Source organism: Mastomys coucha, unplaced genomic scaffold (assembly GCF_008632895.1).
Source record: "Mastomys coucha isolate ucsf_1 unplaced genomic scaffold, UCSF_Mcou_1 pScaffold9, whole genome shotgun sequence".
Taxonomy (NCBI): Eukaryota; Metazoa; Chordata; class Mammalia; order Rodentia; family Muridae; genus Mastomys; species Mastomys coucha.
The window spans coordinates 67,810,109-67,816,872 of record NW_022196915.1 but is presented as its reverse complement, the minus strand read 5'-3'; positions in this window follow the sequence as shown (position 1 = coordinate 67,816,872).

The window sequence follows — 6,764 nt, the reverse complement described above, 5'->3', positions numbered from 1 at the left end:
GTTTCTCTGTGTAGCCCTGGCTATCCTGGAACTCACCCTCTAGACCAGGCTAGCCTTGAACTCAGAAATCTGCCTGCCTTTGCCTCCCAAGTGCTGGATTAAAGGTGTGCACCACCACAGCCTGGCTACATCTTAATTTTAAGAAACATTTTAAATATTATAGAAGGAAGTAAACTTAACTCAGCTTGTTGGAAAGGTAAAATAGAAAGTAAACATGTTTGTATAAATGTTTATATTTATATTTTATGCTTTTGCAAATAATTATTCTAGGATTCTTTCTTTAGTAAACAGAACCAGAATAACAATAGTAATCAAGATAATTCATTAGACATTTTTATATTGACTTACTTTTTGTGATGTGTGTGTGTTTGTGTGTGTGTGTTAATGGATCAGTGTAAGACAAAGTAATTTAAATTACTTTTTAGTAATTTAAATTTATAAATAGTGAAATTGGAAGGCTAAATCTTTTCATCAAAGTATGTATAGACTGTGGTGACTTGGCAATACACCTCAACCTCTAATATCTTCTAAAGATACTCCTCCCATGTTTCATAATATTTTTATTTTTATTACCCAATACACAGCATTTTATAATTAAAAATGTTTCATGTTGAAAACATAATAAAGATAATCATGGCTAATCATAATGTGTCCCACTGAAGAATCACTCTACTACAGTATACTTCAATATCAAGTAATTATCAGTGATATAAGAATTTAGCAAACAGAAACTGAACATGGGTTAGGAAATAATCAAGTAGATAATATTAAATTTGTCTGTCTCATCTTCTAATATAATTCACCTACTTTTCTGATAAATTAATATTGACTTTCAGATTTAGTGATTTCATTAAAATAGTCATTAATGGAACATTGAAATTCACTGTGAAATGCAAACTTGATATTCAAATCATACAATTAACCAATTATTGTTCTTGAAATGAAAAGTATACAGAAGGGAAATTTTGTCACTTCCTCCTTAATTTATGAAGACACACATCTTTGTCATAATTTACTGTGTCTCATGACTTTGTGTGACTGATGCACTCATCTGAGCTCTTACCTTTTGTGTTTCACTACTACTATACACAGTGATTTCTTTCAACACAGATAGCTTTCTAATTTTGTATAAATAATATAAGTGGTTTCCTTATTTTTCCCTCTACACAACATCTACAATTGCCTTTGTAAAAATACAATTTGATGGCTAGAAATCACCTCTGAACATAGTCTGTGAGAAATAATGAGTTAATAGATAAGTAACAGTTGCTAATTTTCTATAAGTCAGAATCTTGCTACTCAAAGCAAACATTTTCTTAGTCAAATGCATTTGCAGTCATTTCTAGGTAGTAAGTCAGTTGGTGCATTTACACAAGTCCTTTCCAGGACGCGATGATACAATCTAATTTTTTTTTCCCCTGGTCAATGGGCCACCTTTTGCTTTTGGTATTTGTAAATTTATTTTTAAAAAGTCCAGATATATAAGTATACCACTTATCTTCCTGGTATCTGTGAAGGCCAGAAGTATTCAAATAACATGGAATTTTAGTCATACACTATACCTCACAGCCATGTGAGAACTGAACTCAGGTTGTCTCAAAAAGCAATCAGTACTTTCCCTGTAGGAAAGAGTAAGTCCTTACTGATTTTGGCAAAATTTCAAAGCAACCAGTTGTGCAAAGAATTACAGCAGTTGTCTCAGAAAATTAAGTTAGTTTAACCATTACATGTTATTGTATCATGAGTAATGAGTCCAAGGGCATGGATACCTCTATATCTGACACCCAGGACTCTGCTGTTTGTAGTTTATAGCAATATTCTTGACTGGGAGCCTACAGGTACAGCCAGAATTCACTCACTCCCTGAGCTCACTAAGGCTTGTACTTGGAGAAGGCATCCTCTGGGAGAATGGGTTTAGTTTCTATATTTTCTGTCTAGAGAAGATGGTTTCTGGTACTGCATACAAATACTCCATATGCTGGCATGAAGTCTTGTTTTACAGTCAGAAGAATAAGACAGTAATTATCAACCAGAAAGTTAACAAAGATTTTATAATTATTCTGCAAATATATCTACAGAACTATTCTTCAGTTTTTGTTTTAGAATAACTCTAAGGAAAACCAACAGCAGTCAGGTGTGACTGCTGAGAGTATTGATGTGTTTAGAGTGGATAACTTTGTATGTCCTAGTGTAACTGTTGTGGGTAAATAGAGATGCCACCTACTGACTCATATTCTGGTAGTTGTACTATCCTCTACACTGTGTCCTAATGTAGTCTATTCCTTCTTACCTATCTACATCATTGTACTTTTTTGAAACTACAATAACAATGACTTGGAGCTACCATACTATTTGATGACTACAATAAAATTTCCAATTCTTTTTTTCCTGAGTAGTTTGCTATGTATCCCTGGATGTTTTTGGTTGAACTCCCTATGTGAATCAAAGTGGCCTCAAACTCAGAGCTGAACCTTCCTCTGCCAAGTAGTGGGATTAAATGTATACATCTTCATACCTGGTTTAATATGTTCAAATATGCCTATTATTGGCATACATGCATGACTATGGCTGAAAATTCCTATGTGAAATAGGTATATCTTATATATACAAATGTTTTTATATGTACATATGTACCTATACTAAAAATTGATATAAATATAATATGTACTATACATTTTATATTAAGTTCTATATGTAAATAAATATTTCATAAATTTATCTAAAGCTATAGATCAAACTAATAATATGTAAATGATATACACAGATGTAATCAATATATTTCTGCTAGAACATTTTCTCTGGTAAACAATCCCTTCAATCATAGAGAGAAAATTCCATAGAGAAACGTCATAAAGTTAAAATAATAGTTCTTATGTTTAGAAAAATGCTGGTTAAATATTCTGTGAGGAACTATGGGGAACAAATTCAAGGAAAGCCCTAACTTTCTGGCCAATTTCATTGGTGTCACCTTTTCCGAAAACAGAATATCAAGGAATGTAAAAAGATTTACCCCATCACAAAGTATTTAAAAGAAAAGAGACCCCACGATATATGTTTGCACATTAAAGCACACATTTTATTATTTGCTTAGTATAAAGTGATATTAAAACAGAATGAGCTCATAGGCTTATATGAATAACTTATAAATTTATATGTAGTTGTTAGAGTCATCTTCTATGTTCTTTGTTGTTGATGATGCTGAGAGCAAGACCAGTATCATGTTCATGTTTGTAGGATTAATTATGTTTTATGTGTATGTGTGAGTTTCTGAATGCATGTATGTCCACCAAATTCATGTATGTCCACCAAATGAATGTATGTCCACCAAATGCATGTATGTCCACCAAACGCATGTATGTCCACCAAACGCATGTATGTCCACCAAATGAATGTATGATACTTGTAAAGGTGAAAAGTGGTGCCAAATATCTGAGCTCTGGAGTTCCAAGAGAGGCCATGAGCCTACATTTAGATGCTGGAAACCAAATCTCTGAAAAATTACTCCTGTCAGTATCTGAGTATCACCTCTGCACACTCTGTTTTTATCGTTATATCTGCAGTATTTGATACATAGAAAAAAGATCTATGCGTACCTATGTGTATACATACCAAATAATATGCTATGCGAAATAATATGAGCTTAGCCTAATTGACAGGAAATGCAAAATTTACATTTGCAACTTTATAGAAAATATTTTTAAAAGAGTAATTTAAAATGTTGATTCTATGGAAATACCATGATTTATTTAACATGCCAATCAAAGATCTGAAGAACTTGAGAGACCTTCTGGTTAAAGCGCATAGTCAAGTTGTGAAAATTGTAGCCAGTCATGCATAAGGAAAATCTGGTACAATTGTTCATGAATGTTAAATGTCAACAGTGATGGATATTTATACAGGATAGGAGGAAAAGGTGGACCAGTGGCATTATGGATCAAAGTTTCTGAAAATGACAATGATATGTTATGACAGATGACAGAAATAGTAAAATATTTTAAAATACGTTAATTTTTTTAAAGAAGAAAAAAAAAGCACAGAAAGAATTTTCACAGTGCTCTGTAGTCAAAATCTCGAAGGTCAACACAGCCACTTCATCATGAATAAGAATCATTTGTCAGTCACATAGAGCCCTATTTTCCCAACAAGAACCAAGGGATGATTGCATGGCCCTAGAGAAAAAATACTGTTTGCACACTCCTACCAGTCAGTTGTGTTAACTGATCATGTACAACAGAAATGACTAATTTTTGACAATCCCATGAGCATAATTATCAATCCAAGATTTCCCTTGGGTTAGTTTGAGTGTACTTTGAAAATAGATGTAATTTTACTCTTCTAAAGCATTCAATAATAATAATAATTTATAAGAGAGGAGATTATACATGAACCAATATGATTTAAATATATAAGGTTTAAGTGAATCCATGATAATCCTGACCTCATATTTGTTATTATTCTTGATATCAAAGAGAATATTCTTCTTAACAGTATTAAGGGATATCAGTATCCTATACCATCTGGAAGATAAACTAAATACTTAAGATACATTTCTTTTCCTTCTGCTATACCTAATTTTGAGAAGTGACTAAGTCTAAATAATTTATAAACCTTTAATAAATGCATATTGTTATGTACCATGTATACTATTTTTCTTCCTTATAAATAGTGGTTATATAGACTCAAAATTGTTCAAAGCATGATTTATCAAACTTATCCACCCTAAAATTGGTATACACACATACACACATACACACACACACACACATACACACACACACATGTGTGTGTGTGCTTGCACATTTGTGGATTAAATCAAATTTTTTGAGTTACTGGCCAACAATTTATCAAAAAGAAAGTAACAGAAATTGTATTAAAACTCATGGTACTACATGTTATAATATATAAACTAGTGCCATTATCATAATCTTTAAAAGATTAATAGAAGAGGAAGTTAAATCAAGCTTATACATATTTACTCAAAAATGGAATGCTTCTGTTGGAAAATTATTACTTTTTAATTACCCAATCAAAATAATTAGAAAGACATTGTGCCAAAAATATTAAGTAAATTAAAGTTTTTTTAAATCTAGGATGAACTTCATATTTTAAAAAAGTTAAAATTTGAATAGTATAAAAACTTATACTATAATTTAGTTAGTATCAGGGAACTTCCATTCACTTTTGCCTTTTGCTGGCTAATAGTATCTATATGAGTAATTTAGTCTGTAGGTAAAGAGTGTAAATTAAGTGTTCTGGAGTATAGTACTTACTTTTCTATTGCTATAATAAAATGTCATGAACCAGGCAAATTCTTACAGAAGTAAGAATTTGTTTGCGGACCCCCGTGCCCAGTTCAATGTTTGGCTGTGAGCTATGGAGGAGTTAAAGGAAGGACTGAAGGAGCTGAAAGGTTTCACAACTCCATAGGAAGAACAACAATATCAACCAACTAGAAAACCCAGAGTGTACACAATGAGGGACTGATGGCTCCAGATGCAAATGTAGCAGAGGATGGCCCTGTTGGGCATCAAAGGGAGAAGAGACCTTTGGTCCTTTGTAGGCTCCATGCCCCAGTTCAGAGGAATGCCAGGACAGGGAGGCAAGAATGGGTGTGTAGGTGGGGGAACACCCTCATAGAAGCAAGGGGGAGGTGGATGGGATAGGAGGATACCAGAGTTCGAAAAAGCAGTAAAAGGGCATAATATTTGAAATGTAAATAAAGAAAATATCCAATAAAAGATAAATTAAAAAACAAAACAAGTTTCCAGAGACTTACAGTCCATCACCATAACTGGGAAACATGACAGCAGGAAGACATGGTGGATGTGGATGGAACATCATGCAGAGAATTCTCATGTTATACTACAGATAGGAAATGCAGAAATGGAAAGGGGAAGAAGGGTGGAGGAAGGGAAGACGAGAAATGGCTGGAGTGGAGGGGGGGAGAAGGAAGGGAAGGAAAGAGAGAGAACAAACACTAGGCACAGGGAAGTTTGAAACCTCAAAGGCCTGCCGCAGGGTGGTACTTCTCTCTTAAAGCCAGACTTGCTAGACCTCTCTAAAAAGCGCTACCAACAGGGTCTGGGTATTGAAATTCATAGAATATTCTTCCCCGTGGAATATTTAATAATAGTAAACTCATGCAGCAAAATCCCTATGCAGATGACCTTACACATTTCCAGGCAAGTAAAAATATTTCGCTAGATTTTATGTCAAGAAACCATGAATTTTCAAGACAAGAGATAATTAATATTACCCAACAACTTGTGTCTTAATATATTGAGCATTGCTAAGATGTCCTCAGATACCTAAAAGTATTCATAATGATTCAAATAAGTTTATTATCTTATGCAGTTTGCAAATTGTATTAGGATAACCATTTTCACTTGCATATGACAGAAAAATGCAAGTACATTTCTCACAGTTTTTTAAAGCATACGTTAAGATTAATTCAGATCCTGATGGGATCTTTGAGCTACAAAACCATTAAGGGTACAATCTTTTTTCATGTGTCTCCTAGAAACTTTGTAATGAACTTGAAAATATTTCAGCATATCCATTTTTGGACCAATCCAGTTAAGTGAATGCAGCTGTGACAAGACCCTGCCTGCATCCCTGCACAAATCTCACAGAGCTTGCTGCACGATCTTCACAATAAAAGTCAAGATTATTAGGTGAGTCATGAAAAGGGACTCTCCACACACACACACCTTTTATTTGTTTGTTTGTTTGTTTCCCTGCTGTTCTTTGGCTGAGATGTTTCT